The sequence below is a fragment of the Triticum aestivum genome, chromosome 1B, assembly GCF_018294505.1.
Source record: "Triticum aestivum cultivar Chinese Spring chromosome 1B, IWGSC CS RefSeq v2.1, whole genome shotgun sequence".
Lineage (NCBI taxonomy): Eukaryota > Viridiplantae > Streptophyta > Magnoliopsida > Poales > Poaceae > Triticum > Triticum aestivum.
The window spans coordinates 585,015,706-585,037,320 of NC_057795.1; the positions used below are offsets into that span (position 1 = coordinate 585,015,706).

Sequence of the window (21,615 nt, forward strand, 5' to 3'; positions counted from 1 at the left end):
TGGAAAATGCGAACTGTGGAAAAATACGTACGAGGCAGCGGTGGGTGGTGGGCCATGCTTCGGGGTTAGAATATGCAGATTTGACGTGCAGGGGAACGCCCGTCCGCCGTTGACAACTTCACTTTCCGTTTGTTGGTGGAGGCACTAATTGGATGCAAGTTCCAGTGTATTCTCTACGTAGGGCGGCGATTCTACCAGGAGAGAAGGAGCGCCGGCGGCGAGCCACCATGGAGTTTCTGATGCAGCCAATCAGAAGGTACGTAGATCCTTGCTTCCATGGCGTCTTCGTCTCAAACTCTCAATTTTTAGGCGCCTGGTTTCGTCACTGAAAGGATCTTGTTTGGCTTTGAATCAGTTCTGCTGTGCTAGACGAAGCATGAGAGCTTGGTGCCAGCCCGTGTCTAGGCATGGCGGTATGGTGGTGGAGCAGGAGGTGGCGGAGCTGCAACGGCCGGTGGGGAGCGCGGACACGCAGATTTTGGCGGTGAATGAAGAGGCGGCGGACAGGAGAACTCGCCTCCGACTTCAGAGCTTTCAATGGGGAAGATGAATCCCCGAGCGCCTAGCTGGAACAAGAGGTCTGTGCGGAAATTTTTGTCCCAGCGAGATCTCTAGGGATTTAGAGAAACTTGGCATGACTGGATAAAAGCGTGGAATTAGCAGAACTACTGGTAGAATCCTGCTTACTGAATTTAGGCAGTTCATGTTCAGAAAATGGATGTGTCTTTTTCAGGCTTAGGATAGGTGCTGCAGCATCGAGCAGAACCCCTTTCCTAAAACGCATCAATGCATTTGAGAAAGTTGTTAGGAGTTATGGTGACAACCCAACTGAAAATGTCATCACGCCAGTACTTGGGACTTCTTTCGACTCTTTAGGCGAGGCATACGACTTCTACAATCTATACTCGTGGGGAAGGGCTTTGACATCCGATATGGGAAGAGTCGGCTTATTGTCGAGAGGACGAAATGCATGCAGGAAATAGTGTGTGGGTGCTCGCTTAGTACAAACTTTTGACTGAGACTAGTGGTTGAAATTTCAGTCCATTTGCTGGAAGGGGGGCGAGCGTCAAGTAAATCCATAGACCAATAATATTGGTAATAACAAGATTTTCAAGTGGCAAAAGGTTCCACTGATTTTGTGGTTGTGTTGCAGGTGTAGGTGGTCAGGCAAGCTTGGAACTTGGCCACATTGAACGGACAACGAAATCAAACCGGGAGGTAATTCCCAAAACAATATCGTTCCAGAGAATGAGAATATGATTGTTGAACAAGTGGAAAAAATGTATCCTTTGCAGGGCGAAGTCGCAGTACTGGAAGTGCCGATTGTGGTGGACAGAGATCTATGTTAAGAGGTCTAAGAGCCGGAAAGTCAAGAAAAAGGGGAAAAGAGGGATAAATAAGAGGCGGAGGATAGTTTGGTTCTCAAAACATAGTTCAAACAATCTGTCCAATCGAAAGCTCAAAAACCGATGACACTAGCAGTGATGATGGCAACATTGCTAGTGGTGAAGACAATGGTGGTGGTGCACGCGCAAGTATGAAAAACAGTAATTGTGAATTAATTACAATGCATTATTTTTTTCATTCATGGAAGTGTGTGTGACACAACCTGTGTACATCATCAGGCTGTATGAACAGCCCCAGAAATGATATGTCGGTGGCATGGGTCAGGGTGGAAGCAAATGTAGGGGCGGTTGATGCGCCTAGTATAGTCGTGCCAACTGTTACAACAAGGAGGAATGATGGTGAGTGTCGGTGTCAAAACCGGCGGATCTCGGGTAGGGGTTCCCGAACTGTGCGTCTAGGCGGATGGTAACAAGAGACAAGGGACACGATGTTTTACCCAGGTTCGGGCCCTCTTGATGGAGGTAAAATCCTACGTCCTGCTTGATTAATATTGATGATGTGTGTTACAAGAGTAGATCTACGACGAGATCAAGGAGGCTAAACCCTAGAAGCTAGCCTATGGTATGATTGTTGTTCGTCCTACGGACTAAAGCCATCCGGTTTATATAGACACCGAAGAGGGCTAGGGTTACACAGAGTCGGTTACAATGGTAGGAGATCTACATATTCGTATCGCCAAGCTTGCCTTCCACGCCAAGGAAAGTCCCATCCGGACACGGGACGAAGTCTTCAATCTTGTATCTTCATAGTCTTGGAGTCTGGCTGATCATGATAGTTCGGCTGTCCGGACACCCCCTAGTCCGGGACTCCCTCAGTAGCCCCTGAACCAGGCTTCAATGACGACGAGTCCGGCGCGTATGTTGTCTTCGGCGTTTGCAAGGCGGGTTTTCCTTCATGTTTCATGTGTTTGCCGGATAGTGTCCGGTTGCTTCATAAATGCTGCGCTCCTTGGTTTCTACCTTCTTCCACGTGTTGTACGAATGCGAAAAGCCAGGGTTTTCTTACGTTTTACCCCCTAGCTAAGCTGCCTATAAGAGAGGCGAGGATCCAGATCCAAATCACACCATCCTCCTTCCGCAAGTACTCATCGAGGCGCATCTGACAAAAAATCCATTCCAACATGGACAGTCGACGCGGCTCCTCTTCTCGCGCTCCCAGTCCTCAGCCAGGAGATTGGAGGAGATGCTCAGTCCCGCATAGCGAGTTAGTGACGCTCCAAGCAGAGGGATACCTTCCCCCGGCCTTTATGGTTCCCGTTCGAGCTGGACTGGCCACCTACAAGGGGGGGAAGCAGGCGGAGAGCGTCCCCAATCCCTCCAAAGGAGAGCAGGTATGCTTCGTCCCCTACTTAATAAGGGGAATCAGATTTCCTATACATCCGTTTCTCCGGGGGCTCCTGGAGTTCTATGGACTCCAACTTCACCACCTCACGCCTGCCTCCATTTTGCACATCGCGGGCTTTGTAGCTCTTTGCGAGCTGTTCTTGGGCATCGAGCCCCATTTTGCACTGTGGAAGAGGCTGTTTTGCCTCTTAACCCGTTCTCACGAGGGGTCGATATATCAAGTGGGCGGAGCCGAAATATGGCGCATCGCCGGGACCGGATATCTATCCGGAACCTCGAAGAAGGCGTCCGAAGACTGGCCTTCGGAGTGGTTCTATATGGAAGACGCCCCGCTGCCGGATCCAGTTCGGATCGGCCTCCCGGAGTTTAGCAACGCTCCTCTGAAGAAACGCCTGAGTTGGCGCCCGCGGAGCCCTCAACGGGAAGATGATAGGAGCGTCCACTATCTGATGGGCCGGATACGGCTACTAGCCCATTCCGGATTAACCATGATTGGAGTCATGGCCACATGCATTATGCGAGGGGTGCAACCGCTCCAACATAGGGGCCACCCCATGTGGGATTTAAACGGGGAGAATGACCCCACCCATCATGGCCGCACGGGACCGGGATCGGCCGCCGATCTGGTGAAGATCCTGTCCGGCTTGTACAAGGGGGAGGAGGAGGACTTTCTCTGCACGAGTCCATTGAATGGATTCTTCATGAATAACCCTCGAAGCTAGGTAAGCGGACATTTATATATCTGATCCGTGCTTTCAAAGATAAGTGTCTTACCTTATGATTTCAACGCAGGAACTGCACCGGGATGTGGAGGGCATAAAAAGCCCAACTCCACAACCCGAGGATCCGGGAAGATCCCTTGATCCGGCCTCCGAAGAGGATCCGGACATAAAGGTGGAATTGATTGACGGGGTGTTCCACCAGCTCAGCATAGACAATGCTTTAGTCGCCATTACGGCTGACTACCCCGGTTTATGTCCGGCTTCCCAGGTGAGTACGACCGAAGTCCTGACACTGTTACTTTTTAATGCTTATTTCTGACCATCGTGTACCAATGGTGCTTGGCAGGAGGTGCCTTTACGGCGGGAAGCCGAGCCCGCGGCGACTGACCAAACAAGGTCAGTGCGGCCTAGCGGGCGGAAGAGGAGTGCGGCGCGAATCGAAACATCGCCGCAAAGGTATGGTGCACCATTGTCTTTTAAGGGAAAGACTCCTGGGAGGCATATTAGTGCTCATGATTCTTTCAGGAGAAAGAGCGCTCGCCGGACTGAGTCCGGAGAGAGTGCCCACCAAGCCTCCGCCAGCCAAGCTCCAACGCCTGGTCCGGAGGGGGAGGCGAGCGCAAGGCGCGAGCCGGATGCTCCTCCAACGGAGGATGCCGACAGGTTGTCCGCCACCAGGTCTGAGGTGGAGAGCGCCATGAATCACAGGCGCCGTCGGACAGTTCTTCGTGACGCGTGTTTCTCCCCTGAGGCGTTAAATGCCTTTAATGCGGGAGACGCGCACCTCCGTGCTGCTCAAGATGGTTTAACCAGAGCCACGGAGCAGTATGTAAAGGACATACGGGTAAGGAATTTTAATAGTTATATATGCCAGTAGCCCCCGAGACTTAAAATAGTTAAACTAACTGATTTAAGGATCATTTATTATGCAGGATCTTACTGAGAAGAATACCCACCTGTCTCAAGAGCTTCAAGAATGCAAGGCCCAACTTGAGGCCGCACTAGCCGCTGCCGGGGGAGCCACGGAGACCCCCTCTGGTAATTCATATTTTGAAAAGAGAAGTAGTTTATGAAGTGCGGCGTGTGTGTATAGTCTGACAATAATATTGCAGAGGGTGCCGGACTAGATCCGGACAAGCAACAGCTGCTGCGCCAGTTGAAGGCCGGCGAGAGGGTGCTTATGAGGGTGCAGCAGGAGAGGAACAAACTCCAAGATACCAACACCCAGCTGGGCGAAGAAGTAAAAGATGTTCGGGTCCAGCTGTCTAACTCCGTAAAGGAGAATCGGCGGCTTCGTCGCGGCATTTATAGTAAGTGCTTGAGCAAACTCTTTTGAAAAGAAGAGTTCGGCGAGGAAGTCGATTGACAGAAATGTGTCTGTAGGTGTGCTCACGGGTCGTCCGGCGGAGGAGATGCCTGGTTCCACGGGAGACCCTCTTCCCAAGCTGCTGCAACTGCACGAACGTGTTCAGCAGGCGATGAGCGGCGTCGTTCAGGCCTTATGGCCTTCCGTCTCCCTACCTGAGGGTCTTGGAGGGCTTGCTGAGAAGCTTCAGGGAGTACGGCGGCGTCTCCGTCTGTGGAAGATATCGGCTTGCCGTCAAGGCGCCAGGGAGGCCTGGGCCATGGTGAAGACACGGTACCCGAAGGCTGACCCAAACCACATGGCCGAGGTCGGACCTGTGGGGCCCGATGGGAAGGAGATCCCTGTGAGCCTGATGTACGGCCAAGTAGAGTTGGCCGCGAAATATTCCCAACAGGACTGTAAATTAGACAGCCTGTTAGATGGGATTGAAGAGGAGTACAATCAGTCAGTTTGACGATGTAATGTTAAAATGACATGTAAAATGCCTTCTAGCCGGATTGTAGATCGTTTGTCTTTGCGGACCTTTTCGCTTCAACCTCGGGACCCAAGAGTCCGGAGTGTGTCTGAATACCCTTACGGTTATGAAAGAACCGGGGCATGCATGGAGACAAGGCGTAGGGGTCATAATTGCTTTATCAGACAAGTGCCCAACTAGCTATGTTATATTACATGGTTAGTAAGAAACATCTTCCAGGGAGAATAGTTCCGTTAAGGGTTCCTTTCCCTGGGAGGCATGCCCTAAAGTGCATGTCCGGACTGCGAAAATAGCAGAAAAGTATCTGGGGGTAGATAAATAAGTAAGTAATAAATCATCTTTCAGGTCACCGACCGAATATTCCCTTAAGAACGCTAGCCTTCGGCTTCACCTAGTCTGAGGTACACATCCGGCTGACCCGACAGTAACAATCGCAGAGGTGCTCCCTTTACCTCCTAGCCGAACAATTGGGAACGTAGGGGTAACCACAGGAGCCAGGCAACCCGGCTTGGCCAAAACTTAAGTCATATCGATGCATATAATGGTGATCAAAAGGTACATGCGGAAGTGTGACACATGTGTTGGGCATGAAGCCCATATAAATAAGCTTCTGTTAAAGAAGCCCCCAGGTATAACGAGTGCAAGTAGCACATCGAGTCAGTGCGAACAAAGCGCAGATTAGCCCTCAAGAGGTTTGTACTGAAAAAAGGTGGGAAAAAAGAGGGAAAACAAAGACAGCGAAAAAATATGAAATGTGGATGGAGGAAGGAGACGAACCCTGAGTCCGGCGCTAGGCGTAAAATCTTCGGAGACGGGCTGTGTTCCATGGGTTTGGCTCGAGTCGGTTGTCAGATGCGTTGCATAGACGGTATGCACCGCCGGTAAGGACTTGGTCGATGATGAAGGGACCTTCCCATTTGGGTTTAAGTTTGTCCTTTTTCTTGTCCGACAGGCGTAGAACTAGCTCGCCAACATTGTAAGTTTTGGCCCGTACTTCTCTGCTTTGATATCTTCGAGCCTGCTGTTGATAGAATGCGGAACGGGATTTTGCCACGTCGCGCTCCTCCTCTAAAGCGTCCAAACTGTCCTGCCGATCCAACTCGGCTTCTCTTTCCTCGTACATGCGCACGCGAGGTGAGTCATGAATTATATCGCAGGGCAAAACTGCCTCAGCGCTGTATACCATAAAAAATGGTGTGAATCCGGTTGTGCGGTTTGGCGTGGTCCGCAGCCCCCAGAGTACGGAGTCGAGCTCCTCTACCCAGTGTGTGTTAGATTCCGTGAGGGACCGCACTAATCTGGGTTTGATGCCGCTCATGATTAGACCATTTGCTCGTTCCACTTGACTGTTAGTTTGAGGGTGGTAGACTGAAGCGTAGTCGAGCTTGATGCCCATGTTTTTGCACCAGAGTTTAACCTCGTCGGCCGTGAAATTCGTGTCGTTATCAGTGATGATACTGTGGGGGACGCCAAAACGGTGTACTACCCCGGATATGAAGTCTATCACAGGTCTGGATTCTGCCGTTTTAACCGGCTTGGCCTCTATCCATTTGGTGAATTTGTCCACCATGACCAATAAGTATTTGTGCTTGTGAGTTCCCCCTTTAAGGGGTCCAACCATGTCAAGCCCCCAGACCGCGAACGACCAAGTATTGGGTATAGTTTTGAGGGCGGTGGGTGGCATGTGGCTCTGATTAGCAAAGAGCTGGCAACCGACGCATCGTTGGACTAAGTCCTGAGCATTTGCCCGGGCGGTCGGCCAATAAAATCCTGTACGGAAGGCCTTGCCTATAAGGGCCCGGGCGGCAGCGTGGTGCCCACCGAGTCCGGCGTGAATTTCAGCCAGGAGATTTCGCCCTTCCTCTTCGGAGATACACCTTTGAAGGACTCCGGTTGTGCTTTTCTTATAAAGTTCTCCCTCATGGACCTTGTAGGCTTTAGATCGCCGAACTATGCAGCGGGCCTCATTTTGGTCTTCGGGAAGTTCCTGCCTGATTAAGTAGGCTAGGAATGGTTCCGTCCACGGGGCAATTACTGCCAGTATTTCGTGGGCTAAATCTGTTATTTCATTGGCTGAGCCACCGATTGTGTCAGAATGTTCTGCGTTAGGTGATGCAGTTGGTTCCGGATTGTTATTTCTGGACTCCTCTTCCCATAATACGGATGGCTTAAAGAGCCACTCCAGGAAGATGTTTGGAGGGACGGCGTCGCGTTTTGCGCCGATGCGTGCCAATACGTCTGCTGCCTGGTTATTATCCCGGGCTACATGGTGGAATTCGAGTCCTTCGAATCGGGCTGACATTTTTAGGACGGCGTTACGGTAGGCTGCCATTTTCAGATCCTTGGCGTTAAAGTCTCCATTTACTTGGGATATTGCGAGGTTTGAATCCCCGCGCACCTCTAGGCGTTGAATACCCATGGAGATTGCCATCCGGAGGCCATGTAGAAAGGCCTCGTATTCGGCTGCATTGTTGGAGTCCGTGTACATTATTTGAAGCACGTATTGGACTGTGTCTCCGGTTGGGGACGTCAAGACGACGCCAGCCCCCAAGCCAGCCAACATTTTGGAGCCGTCGAAATGCATGATCCAATTGGAGTATGCGCCGTACTCTTTAGGGAGTTCGACTTCGGTTTTCGCAGCATTATAAGTCCCGGATTATCCCAAAACCTGGTTTCGGTTTTTCAGGCGCTCTCCATCGCACAGTATTTTTGTACAATGGTCGCTAGGTCGGTGAAGCGTGTAACTTCGCGACGACTTATGGCGTTTATGATTCCCTTGTCCGTGCAATTGTTGCAAAAAATTGAAATCGCGCTTTCTTCACGGCAGTCCTTTATCCTGTTCATAACCAGGAGAAATCTGGCCCAGTAATGATGTACTGTTTCATCGGGCTCTTGCCGTATTTGAGATAGATCGCTTATGTTTGGGTGGGCGGGTGGAGTTAAGTTCGGAACCCCGCCCGATCTGAGGCTCAAAGGCCAAGAAGTTTCCAGATTTGGAAGCTTGGTTTGTTGGATGCCTTTCAACAAATCTGGTCCGATGCCTGACTTTAGGTTCAGTATTTGATTGACGTTCGTCCCTCCGTGGGAATCCGACATGGAGGGATCGAGAATCCGGACATAGCTGGTTTTTAACATAGAAGAAGAGTCGCCGTATTGTTCCTCTACCACAACAACGTGGTGGGTAGCCTGGGGAGAGTTAATTTCTCTCAGATCGGTTTTAAGACCAATCTGATCGTAGTCTGTAGCGACTCCCAGGGCGGCGATGCGATCCAAGAGCTCGTTTACGGAGGAGAGCTCAATCGAATCTAGCTGCTCGGCGAATTCCGAGCTGACGTGAAGATCGCTTTTGATGACCTGAGAGGTCATCGTCGGGGCGGTGGCCGAACAGGCGATCATAAAAGAACCACCTAGCCGGATAGTTTGGCCGGCGGCCAAAGCTCCCTTGACGACGGCGCCGTCTTTAAAGACGGGAAAAGGCATTCTTCATGATTGCGACGACACAGAGGAACTCTCAATGAAAGCACCAATGTCGGTGTCAAAACCGGCGGATCTCGGGTAAGGGGTCCCGAACTGTGCGTCTAGAGGATGGTAACAGAAGACAAGGGACACGATGTTTTACCCAGGTTCGGGCCCTCTTGATGGAGGTAAAACCCTACGTCCTGCTTGATTAATATTGATGATGTGTGTTACAAGAGTAGATCTACCACGAGATCAATGAAGCTAAACCCTAGAAGCTAGCCTATGGTATGATTGTTGTTCGTCCTACGGACTAAAGCCATCCGGTTTATATAGACACCGGAGAGGGCTAGGGTTACACAGAGTCGGTTAGAATGGTAGGAGATCTACATATCCGTATCGCCAAGCTTGTCTTCCACGCCAAGGAAAGTCCCATCCGGACATGGGACGAAGTCTTCAATCTTGTATCTTCATAGTCTTGGAGTCCGGCTGATCATGATAGTTCGGCTGTCCGGACACCCCCTAGTCCGGGACTCCCTCAGTGAGTGTCCTGGTTTAGCTTGTTTCCTTATGGTTGATTTCTTATTGGTAGTTCTGAAATGTTACTGCCGATTTGTGTACAGCCGGTGGCGCTGCTGCCGAAAACCGTGAAGGTACCGTGCAAGCAGATGCAGGAGTGGTTCCAGAAACTATTGGAACACTGCATCGTCATGACAACAACTCTGGATACACTTTTAGGGGTACTATAGGTGATCTCGGGTCCATAGAAATTGCATATTTGTCAGTCATCCTCATCTTACAAACGAACTCGTGGTGATGGCGCGCAGTGTTAGAAGTTGGCGGTAGCTCAAGGCAAGGAGCAGAGTGTGTGCACACAAATGTTGAAGGTACACAAAAAAATGGGGACAAATACCTATACTGAAGGCCTGATAGCATGCATTTCCATTCTGGTTTTAAAATGTTGTTTTTCACCTGATGTGAGCCTATGGTTTTTGTGTTGGGGGTGGAAATGTGCATAAACATGGCCTTATAATCATGTGGTTGCCGTGATTTGGGGGGGGGGGGGTCTGAGTTTTCTTTTAACTTGCATTAATCCTAGTTGAAAAACTATGGGCCTAAGAGTGCAGAATGTTATGGTTTTTCTATTATTACTAAGTCCGAAAACTGACTGTGATAATGGGGGGGGGGGGGGGGGGGGGGGGGGGCGGTCTGAGTTTTCTTTTAACTTGCATTAATCCTAGTTGAAAAACTATGGGCCTAAGAGTGCAGAATGTTATGGTTTTTCTATTATTACTAAGTCCGAAAACTGACTTTGATAATGTTTGGTGCAGTAGGTGCAGAAGGGCATCGTGCTAAGGCACACCCGGATACGTTAGTTCATGCAAATACTAGGGTACAAGGCTCTAGTAGGGGGGGAGGTTTGAACGTAAGGCTCTACACTATCCACATCTGGAGGAGAATTATATCAATACATGGAATGGAGAGCGATGCTGATTTTGATTGCTGACAAGAATTATCATTGATTGTACAACCGCAGTGTCTGCTAGAATGACAAGGAATCTGGGGTTGCCAGTGGGGATCAACATAGCATGCAAATTCTTACAGACCAAAATACTCTAGGTGAAGCAACAACTAAGAGATGTGGCGCATGATGGTTTGTCCAGTGGCTGGGTAATGTAGCTTCCTAGTCGTCGAAGGCTGAGTCGGACGGCGCTAAAACTTTCCATTGTGCCTTATGCGCGTGTGCTGAGAAGTTACCCTGCAGCTTGAAGCACTCATGCAGGGCATCCTTCTTGGTTTTGGAAACATTGTGCTGTGAAACAAATGTGCATCGACGTGTGAACCCTGGTTGGAAATGCATTTTGCAGAAAAACTTGGCTGAGAAGATGCAAGGATGGAATGATAAAGTTCAGTACTGCTTAAGACTGACCTGCGTAAGCGGTAGTTTCAGCTTGACTCCGTCTAAATGGCGAGCAATGTGTATGCATTTGAAGATTGAGCATGCTGCCAACGCCGATGCTTGTGACAAGAAAATGCTTGAACTAAGATTGAGCATGCTGCCAGCGCCGATGCTTGTGACAAGAAAATGCTTGAACTCATTGAATGCCTGTATAACTTCGAGTCTTCGACCAGCGTGCTTCACCAACAAATGAGAGGTTGGGGCTGGTGGCACACAGCTGGGTCGCCACTCTGTACTGAATTGTGACTAGCTCCGTGTAGGTTTTCGTCAGCCGTCTCCCCCTCGCAACTTCCTTCATCCGACATCTCGGACCTGAAAAAGTGCTTGTAATATAAAGCATGGTATTATGTACTGGTAAATAACTGCGGCATGTAGCGGCAAAGGCCAGTGGATGATTGTGCAATAATGTTACTCGATATAAATAGTATGCGTGAACTTTCTGTTACAATTGTACCTGTCATTCAATCCAAATAAAAGCTACCATGTATCATGAAGGTTCAATACAAAATGCTGCTGTTTTTAAAATACTGAATGTCTGGAACTATGCATGTACAAACAATGTAGATTTCAAGGACTGAATCTTTATATGTATGAATCTATGGAACTTTTTCTCTGAAATATCGAATGTATGACAACAACAATGTTCAAAATGTGAATGCATGAAAGCATCACTGCCGAATTCAAAAGTGTGAATGTTTATATCTATGAATACAGTGTGTCAATCTATGCAAGAAAGGTAAAATGGATCCAGAAGGTTCAGTACAGAGGCTACTGCTTTTGAAAGAGTGAATCTATGAATCTAGAAGCAGTGTTGATTTCAAAGTCTGAATATTTGTATCCATGAATCTATGCAACTTTGTTCTGACAGACTAAGGGGCTGTTTGAATATTTGTATCCATGAATCTATGCAAACAGACTAGTGTGACTGGACATGGTGAATAAAAAATGAGTGGTTAAAAAGTTATGAAAGTACTTTGATTCATGAAAATTATTAAAATGGACAACTGCAAAATTGCAGGCAGAGAACCTGAAAATTTATTTAGAGATAACCATCATTAGGTACATAATGCTCTGACAAAAGCATAAGCGGTGGAGATAACACAAAACAGAGCAATACAACTTGGGACTGCGCGCTACACACGGGTCCTTACTACAGACTAGAATTAGCAAATTAACTACTAGTCAGCTCTCCTTATTACACAGCTCTTGTACTAAAGTAACTGCTGTGCTGCACGAAGATTAAGTACAGCATAGCCATCACAAGAACCAGGTTGGTTCCAGCCAACAGCAGGGCCGTGCGTTGGCTGTCCGTCGATCAGCAGTGCGGTGCAACACCGGCGGGGCTAGCTTGCTGCATCTGTGGCTGGGCACGCATGAGCTGATTGGATCTCTGCCTGGCTGCCGTCCACGAAAGTGTGTTCTCACCTGGATCTCTGCTGAAGGGGAGCGGATGGATGCACGGCTAGAGGCTGATGCAGTAAGTACGGCTGGGACAAGCCATCCCTAGTCAGCTCCGACAGGTACATATCACTGGATCTCATGAACTGTCATAACCCAGCCTGCATGATGCGTGCTGATCTTCAGAAAGGGGATCCGGATGCGAAAATTGAAATTTGCTGGCAAGGAGAACTACATCTTTCCTGACGCACTTGTAGAAGCATGCTCCGGCTCGGGAGATGAAGCCATGAAGGTGACCACCTTGTGGCCACAGGTTGGGCATGGAATCAGCAGGAGAACCTCTTCTGGCTGCGAAGAAGAAGACGAGGTAGTCATCGTTCCCGATCTGGTCCTTGCCGGTGAGGTTGAAGATCAGGCGTGGGGGACAGCGGGGGAGGAATCTTCGAGAGGAAGACCAATTTGGAAGCACGCCGTTTCTTATGTAACGTCTGAGCCGTGGCCCCGACGCAGCGCACCGTCTGAGCCGCCTCACGGGGAGATGACGGCCTCGACATTAATACAGTAGTTGAGTGGGCCACGGTCCGGGAAAATAGCGGCACATACATCTTCGAATACCGAATAAAATACACGTGGTGTTCTGAATCTTAGCGCGGGCTGACATTCTGGATATCGAGCTCATCTGAGCTCGAGCTCAGATTAGTACTTTCGTTGTACACATATTCTCTTCTTAGGCAAGGGGGAGGGGGGAGCATGTAGATCGTGCCACGAGTTATGTATGACTATAGCAATGGCTGCTAAACAGAGGAACGGTGCTCGGCAAGGTGACCAGTGTGGTATGTTTGTAAGTGTAAACGGCAGGATTGTACATGTTGGGTGCACCCAAGACCAAACCACTTGTATAGGAAGGCAGCAGCGTAGTTAGTTTTGCGGCACAAGCTGGTGTTGCATGTGCTAACAACACCAAAGTCTCGCCTTTTTCTCGTACAAGTTAACGGTGACCTGAATTCCAAGTAATAAAGCAAGATGATGCCGCTTAAAAATGCTCCTTTCAACAGGAGCCTCCTGGATATTCTGTTGACTGATATTGTATATGGTGTCTCCTTGAGGACCAAGGCAAGGGGATCGATCAAACGGAGAAGAAAAAGTGGTCATGGGATACGGTCTCCGGCGGATCGTTGCGCCCGATCGATCCGTGTCTCGAGTCTGGACACGGCACGCTCGGTCTTGGGGGCACGGTGACCATGTCCGGAACGGTTCAACTCTGGACGGTGCTGCATATGCATGCATGCCCAGTCTTCTACTTCTTTTTTTAACACCAGTAAAGACACAAGCGCTCATATACACGCGCATACATTCACTCCTATAAACGCACGCACAACCTACCCCTATGAGCGTCTCCGAAAGACTGAGCTGGCATATCATCTTGAGATTTACGAAGTCATTGTAGGCGTCTCATCGTCGGCGGAAACATCTCCTCCTGTCTTCTCTTCCACACGGACATGGTTGAGCGTGCCCCCCCCCCCCCCCCCCCCCCTTTAGGAACAAAAGATTTATGGCGTATCTTCTAGGCTCAGCGCAATGATCAACGCGCAAAAAGAGGCCGTGGGGCGTGTGCGATGGTACATTCTTGCACCAACAGTGCTAGTAGGAACGATTCAACTTCCGGCACCACTGCATGCATGACCGGTCTTCTGGTCTACTTATACAGCGTGTGGAACGATCCAGGGAGAATAGCGGAGATGCGGCAACGGTCCGTGCAAGGACAAAGCTGGAGTCCTAGGGCGAGTTTGGTTGCCTGCGTCGAGGCCAATCAGCCCCGCGCGGTGCAGCATCTTTTTGGACCTTTGTTGTTTGGTTACCCGCATACGCTGTTCAGCCCACATAGCACGATTCTTAAAGCACCTCTGGGCCTGGCCCGTTGGGAACGCACAAAACGACAGTTTCCCGAGAGCCAGGCCCGAGCGATGCTTCGAGGCGCACGTGGGTGGCTTTTTGGAGACGTATGTCTTGAGTTAATCCCTCTCTCTCCCCCTAATCCTCAATCCCCTCCCTCTCTCTCCCTCCACTCCGCCGACGCTGCTTCTCCTGGGCCGGCCACCGCCTACCGAGCCTTCCCTGCGTCCCCTGCGCCGGCGATGCGGCTCGGTCCAGCCCCTCGAGCCACGCCGCGGGGACCTCAATGAGCCTCCGCCACCGCAGGGACCTCCACGAGCCTCCGCCCCGCGGCGACGGCAGCGGCAGCGTGGCCGGCCGCGCCGCACGTAAGTTCACGCTCATCGAGCTTCTGCTGGGTGTCAGGTTGTCCTCCTGCACCACAGAGACGAGGCCGAGGATGGAGTGGAACGGCGGCGCATTCCCTGGCTCATGATGCGCTGGAACGCGTCCCGGGCCTCATTCGCCATGAGCCTGTCCCGCCGTGCCTGCAGCAGCTCGAAGTTCTGCTCGACGAGCCGGTCGCGCATGGCCTGCGACTCCTCGAGCAGCGACGCGTGCGAGAGCGCCACGGCCACCTGGTCGGCGACCACCTCGACGATCACTGTCTCGTGGGCGCCCCAAGTCTTGTCGCGGGCGGCACCAGCACCAGCACGACGTAGCTCATCTCGATCACCTCCGGTGTGCCACCCTTGAAGTCCGACACCTGGAGCATCGGCCGCCATGAGCGCGTGCCCGGGCCAAGCAGCTTGACGCCGTCGCTCCGCCTGCATCGTTGCCCCCGCGTCGGAGCTTGTGGGTGAGGTGTATCGTAACCTAGCCGTCGCCGGCAGCTGCGGAGGGCATCCAGACGGCGCAGTTGGTGAAGCTGAGCACCCGGGAGAGCTCGTTGAGCGGTGGCCGTGAAGCAGCTGTGCCGCGACGGCGTAGGTGAGCCACGAGTTCGTGGTGGAGTGCGCGATGTTGATGATGCAGCGGCGAGCAGGTTGGGGTGAGCAGCGGCGAGCAGGTTGGGGTGCCGCGGCGCAGTGCCTCGACGCCCACCTCTTCCTCTCTCTCCCCAGCGACCTCTCTGCCCAAGCCCAGTACACGACCGCGGTGAGCTGGGCGAGGCCGCAGCCACAGCGGCGAGCCGGATGCGGCCACGGCCACGGCAACGAGTCGGGCGCTTCCACGGTCGCCGGGAGCCGGTGGTGGGCACGATGGGCAGTGGAAGCTCCGGCGCGCTCAAAGTGTTTGACGAAATGTCAAGCCCAACCTGATGGCTGTTAAGTTTTGTTGTTAACGCTGGTAATCGTATGCATGTATGCAACCAAACGCCGGGTGAAAATTGCATCTCGAGAACCCCAATGCAGGCCACCAATCAATTGGTCATCTACGTACTTGACCCTGTTTTTGCATACCCAGGCCTTACTTAGTCTAGCTCGTTTTTCTCCTCTGAGCCAGGCCCGGCAGCGAAAGCAACCAAACACGCCCCTAGTACACTGGCTGACTGATAGCTACTGGTACCTGGCTACTATATCTCAAGACTCTAGATCCGCATGGTCCATTTCTTTGAACCGAAGACCGTAGAACAATCGTTCTACGGTAATTTTCATTCAAATTAAAGCAAAGTTATTTACAAACAAGTAAAGAAAAGCAAAAGGAGCCATCTAACCAATACCAGCTCTAGGAATGTCCATGATCAATTAATTTAGATTATCTGTAATCCATCCACTAAAAGCTTCCATGTGTTTTTCTTTGGTTCTCAGAATCATCAACTTAAGATCGTCTTTGAGTAGCTTTCTCCATCCTTGAACCGATGGGTTTTGCGCTTTGAAAATTTTGGAGTTTCTCTGCATCCAAATGTGCCAGCAACCCATGGTGATGATGCTCATTGCAAACTGCTTGGGCAGATGGATTAACAGCAAGTTGATCTCATCGAAAGCATTTATACCTCTGACTTTGGAAGGAAAAATTGAATCCCAGCATTGCAGAGCAAAAGGACAGTCCCAGATGAGATGGAGGCTGGTTTCTTCGCAAGAATAGTTACATAGTTCATAGTTGTAGTTTGGCAGATGAAAGTGCTTCCTGGCAAGAAGATTTCTGACATTTACTCTATCATGCAGCAGTCACCATAGAAAGATCTTATATCTTAGCATGGAAGCACTTTTCCAGATCCTCTTAAAGAGTGGAGAGGCTACTTCTGTTCCTTGTATGTGACAGTACATTTTGATAGCCAAAAAATCATTCTTATGCTTGTTCCATGGTAGGCACCAAGTGTCCATAGAATTATTCAATTGGGTAGCCTGCATGAGGGTCGATAGCTCTTGGAATTGTTGATGGGCCTGGGTTGATAGTGGAGTAAAGAAGTGTTTAGATGCATCCTCCAAACTTTTGATTTTCTGAACAGAAATCTGCTCTTGCCTACTGAAAGAGAACAACTGAGGGAACCTGTCTTTCAAGATGCCTTGATTCCAGCTGTCAAACCAAAATCTTATAGTGTTGCCAGAGCCTAGCTTGGGAACAGCAGCTTGCCTAAACTCAGGCACTAGCTTGAGAATACTTTTCCACCAAAAAGATCCTTGTGGGTTTGTGTGAAGCATTCTGTCAGGATAATAAGCCTCCCAAATCAATTTGACCCAAGGAATATTCTGTTGATTTAAGAACTTGTGGACATGCTTCATAAGTAAACATTTGTTGTGACTGGAAATATTCAAAACCCCAAGTCCTCCTTTTTCTTTTGGTTGGCAAACTTTGTCCCAGGCAATCAAGGCAGTGCCCCTGTCTTCCATTCCATATTTCCTCCAAAAGAAATGTTTGAGATATTTCTTAATTTGCTCCATGACACCAGCTGGAAGTGCCAGTGTACACATGAAGAAAATGGGCAGGCTGTAGAACACAGACTTTACCAGAACCAATTTATCTCCATAAGATAACAGGGAGGAACAACCAGCCAACCTTCTTTCAATTCTTTGCATGATTGGCATAAAATCTTCAATCTTTGGCTTGGACAGACAGAGAGGTAAACCCAAGTATGTGAAGGGAAGAGATCCAACTTTGCAACCCATAATATTAGCCAATTCCGGCATCTTATCATTTGCAGTGTTAATAGGAACAATCACTGATTTTTCATAATTGACTCTCAAGCCAGTGAAGGTACTGAAATACATGAGCAAGTTTTTGAGCTGATGCAGCTGAGCAGCATTGGCTTGCATGACAAGGACTGTATCATCTGCATACTGGATTACAGGAAAATCCTGATCAGCATTAGTGTGAATAGGAGCAGAGATCAGACCATTCCTCATAGCTTCATTTAAGATTGTTTGAAGCAGATCAACAACTATGACAAACATCAGAGGTGAGAGAGGATCCCCTTGCCTAACTCCTCTTTTACAGAGAAACTGCTTTCCAGGAACCCCATTGAGTAGCACAGAGGAAAATCCAAAAGAGAAAATCATATCCATCAACATAATCCACTTAGGTCCAAAGCCTCTAGCAATGAGAATTTTCCTGATAGCTTCATGCTCAATCATGTCAAAAGCTTTTTCAAAATCTAATTTTAGGATGATTAATTCTTGTCCAGATTGATGACATTGATGAATGAACTCATATGACCAGGCCAGACAATCTTGTATTGATCTCTTCTTAAGGAACCCACATTGATTTTGATGAACCAGCTTTAGGATGACAGCCTGCAGTCTGTTGGCAAGAATTCTCATGCGCCGTCACAGGGTCCACTTGTGTTGTACCTCCTACAGATACACACGCATGCAATGTGTTAAATCTCTGTATTGCTACGTCTGCAATGTCAATCTGATCTAATCGAGTGAATCACAGAAAATCACTACAGTGACGCCTAGCTTTGTAAAACAACACCGTTCTACGAATTTCTATTAGAAACCAGTGATTCTCAGCCTAAATTTTTTAGAAAACATTTTAATCTCGGGCTCAATTATGACAAGAGGGTCCCGATTATTATTAGAAACCCGGCCCGGCCCACCTAGGCAGACCACTGATTCTATTAGAAAACCATCATTTTAAGCATTTTAATCTCGATTATGACAAATGGGTCTTGATTTTGACGATGTGATGTAATGGCTGTGAACTGCTAACGTTAAGGTGACCATAGGTGTCAAGCCCGTGCCCATCCCATGCCGCCCTTCACTAGTAGAAAACAGGGCTTTGGTTGAGGCCTAGGTAAGGGCATTAATCCCGGTTCACTCATGAACCGAGACCAAAGGGGGCATCAGCCTTTGGTCCCGGTTCGTGAGGCTAGGGCGCCGGCCGGGCCTCGGGGGCCATTGGTCCCGGTTCGTATGACCCTTTTGGTCCCGATTCCTGACACGAACCGGGACCAATTAATTGTCCTCGCTCCTGGCCCACAACCTTTAGTCCCGGTTGGTGGCTGGAACCGAAACCAAAGGTTGTCCTTTAGTCAAGGTTTTAGCCACAAACCGGGACTAAAGATAGGCCTATATATTCCCCCGCACCTGCCCGCGAGCAGAGCCACTGCTCTGTCTTTTTGGCCGGCCGTGGGAGAGCTTTTGTGGTGCTCTAGCTCACCTCTATGCATATGAGGTGTTCGATGAAATGCCCGAGCCACACTGAAGCTTGCTCCTCTCGAAGCTCCTTGTCCAAGCTCCATTTTCCTCAAGATTTGTCTAGGTTTGGCGGTCTGTCCTATCCCGTCCCCGTCCTCACCGCCGTCGATCGCCCGCGCCGATCTCGTCGCCAGCACCACCGTGGTGACCCTCTTGTTCTTATCTTCTTTCTAATAGAAAAAAATTCTTACTTGTATGATTTAGATAGATACTTGTATATTTTTCTTACTTTTATTATTATTTGTTATATAGTGCGATGGTTTTGGTATCTGCCTCCATCGGCCCACGTCCTGTCTATGATTCGGATGTGGTATATATTATGTTTTATAACTATTTGGTTCGTTTAGCGTTTATGACAATTATGCCGACCAACGTGACATATATTTGTTTTTATCTAGGAGGTATGTGAACCGGAAATTCCAACTGACCCTGTTGTCGAGAGGTTAAATTTAGAAAAAGAAAACAATTACTTGAAGAAAAGATTGAAAAGAATTGAGGAGGAAAAGATGGCATTGGAGTTGCATGTTGCGGATGTCGTTGATGATCACAAGATCAAGATGGATGCAATGCGCTTGAAGATTAGAAAGATTAGAAAATATGTCATTGATACTGAGGCTTGGTATCATTATGCCATTGGATCAATTCTTACCTTAGTTGCGATTATGATCACATTTGTTGTTGCATTGAAATGTTTTGCAACGTTTCAATATATGGTTTAATTAGATGCTTTAGAGAGCTATATGTGGTTCAATGAGAACTAGTGTATGAACTCTATGTATTTATTTTTCAGTAATAACATTTGATCACTATAGTACTTTGGTTTTAATGTGATGATGAACTTCTATTAATTTGGTCACTTCTCTATTCATGATGTTCTGTAATGGTTTTTGACACACTTAATTATATATAATGCACGCAGATGAACTGGCAATGGATGTACGGTAACAGATGCACCTCTGAGTACATTAAGGGCGTGCATAATTTTCTCGAAGTGGCTGAGGCAAACAAGCAAAATGGTTTTATGTGTTGTCCATGCCCTAGATGTGAGAATACCACTACAAGGATTCTGGTCTATTGCATCAAAATTTATTGCTATAGCTATCTTTTGTTGCAATAAAATGCAATATTAGCACAAAATTCTTACTCTGACTCGAAAACTCTTCACAAATTTATTAATGGGCCTGACGGTCCACAATGAAGCTGATGTGAGTATCGATACTCAATCAGAGGAAGAAAGAATGCAAAGGCATCGGATTATATAACATCTGAATAAGTCGATGCTTAGATAACAAAGGAATTATGATTTCCAAAAAGAAGGATCGGAAGTAGACGCTCTGATCAAGGTTAGATAAGTTGAATAGACTTAGGGGAACAATCAATGGCAATTTTATTGGTCGAGATCCAGCTCCTATTTAAAATGACGTGTGAGTTGGAAGGATGGATTCTAGGATCTGATTGAGGATTGCGAGCATTCGCAACATATTGAATCAAGGGACTCAAGATGATAAGGTAAAGGATGTCAATGAATATTGCTAGGCATTTGGAACTAACCATAATGCAGGCAGACAAGAATTACAAGAGCATAGGCTATAGAGGATTCTCGATAGATCGGATAGTATTTCGAAGAATTTTGTGAGACACCTAAACAACTGGGGATGGACGGATCCCTGGTAAGTGCGATGAATTGTTTGTGGGGGTATTAATGCAGAAAAGAGCTACAAAGTAGTAGGCTCAAAGGATTCTCGAAATATCGGAGAATTTTTTAGGGTATCAAGTAATAACAAGGGCAAATGTGAATGAAGGTATGAACGACAAGCGTAAGTAGTTATCCATAAGGATTTATCGATGGTCAGGAATAGCAAAAGCGGTGGGCACAAAGTCTTGAGAGAACATCGGAGAGTATCTTCGAAATCTTCTAGTGCAGCAGGCGATCATCTGTAATAAGGGGCTCTCCGGGAGGAAGTATTTACGAGAACCTAGAGTTAGAGTTAGTAAAATCATTTAACCTGAATAGAAGAGAGATCAGAGTCCCAGAGTATAGACGAGGAGTAAAAGATCCTAATACCACCCAATGGCGACGTGGGCCCGTAAGCCTCACAACCATGTTAGTAAAAAGTTTTGTAATGACTAGAGTCAACTTCGCCAAGAAGTTTGGAAGGGGGATTCCTACAGGCAGTCGGCTCTGATACTAATTTGTGACGCCCCCGATTTGACCATACACTAATCATGCATGCAAATGTGTATGATTGATAACCCACAAGTATACGTGATCGCAATGGTTTTCGAGGGTAAGTATTTAACCCAAATTTATAGATTCGACACAAGGGGAGCCAAAGAATATTTGAAGGTATTAGCAGCTGAGTTACAATTCAACCACACCTGGAGATTAATTATCTACAGCAAAGTGATCAGTAGCATAGTAGTATGATAGTTTTGATGATAGCAGCAATAGTAGCGGTAACAGTAATAGTGGTAGCGGTGATATTGTAGCAGTAACGATAGCAGTAGCAATAGTAGTAACTTAGCAAGAACAATATGAGATAATATCGTAGGCATTGGATCGATGACTCGTTGGACGATATTCATCATGAGACAGTTATAACCTAGGGCGATATGGCACTAGCTCCAGTTCATCGACATAATGTAGGCATGTATTCCGTAAATAGTCATACGTGCTTTATTAAAAGAACTTGCATGACATCTTTTGTCCTACCCTCCCATGGCAGCGGGGTACATATTGGAAACTAAGGGATATTAAGGCCTTCTTTTAATAGAGAACCGGAACAATGCATTAACACATAGTGAATACATGAACTCCTCAAACTACAGTCATCACCGAGAGTGGGCCCGGTTGTTGTCACTCCGGGGTTGTTGGATCATAACCGTAGTAGGTGACTATAACTTGCAAGATCGGATCTAAAACATGGATATAATGATGAATTCATAAACGGTTCAGATCTGAGTTCATGGCAC

At 48.2% G+C, this 21,615-nt stretch overlaps 1 long non-coding RNA gene across 1 annotated transcript; it reads right to left on the minus strand.

The window, feature by feature from the left end:
* Positions 1–11,741: 11,741 nt before the first annotated feature.
* LOC123096187 (uncharacterized) lies at positions 11,742–12,706 on the minus strand. Its single transcript, XR_006446496.1, has 2 exons — positions 12,363–12,706; positions 11,742–12,288 (listed from the first exon to the last, which is right to left on the minus strand). It is a non-coding gene; the product is annotated as an uncharacterized lncRNA (long non-coding RNA).
* Positions 12,707–21,615: the final 8,909 nt, after the last annotated feature.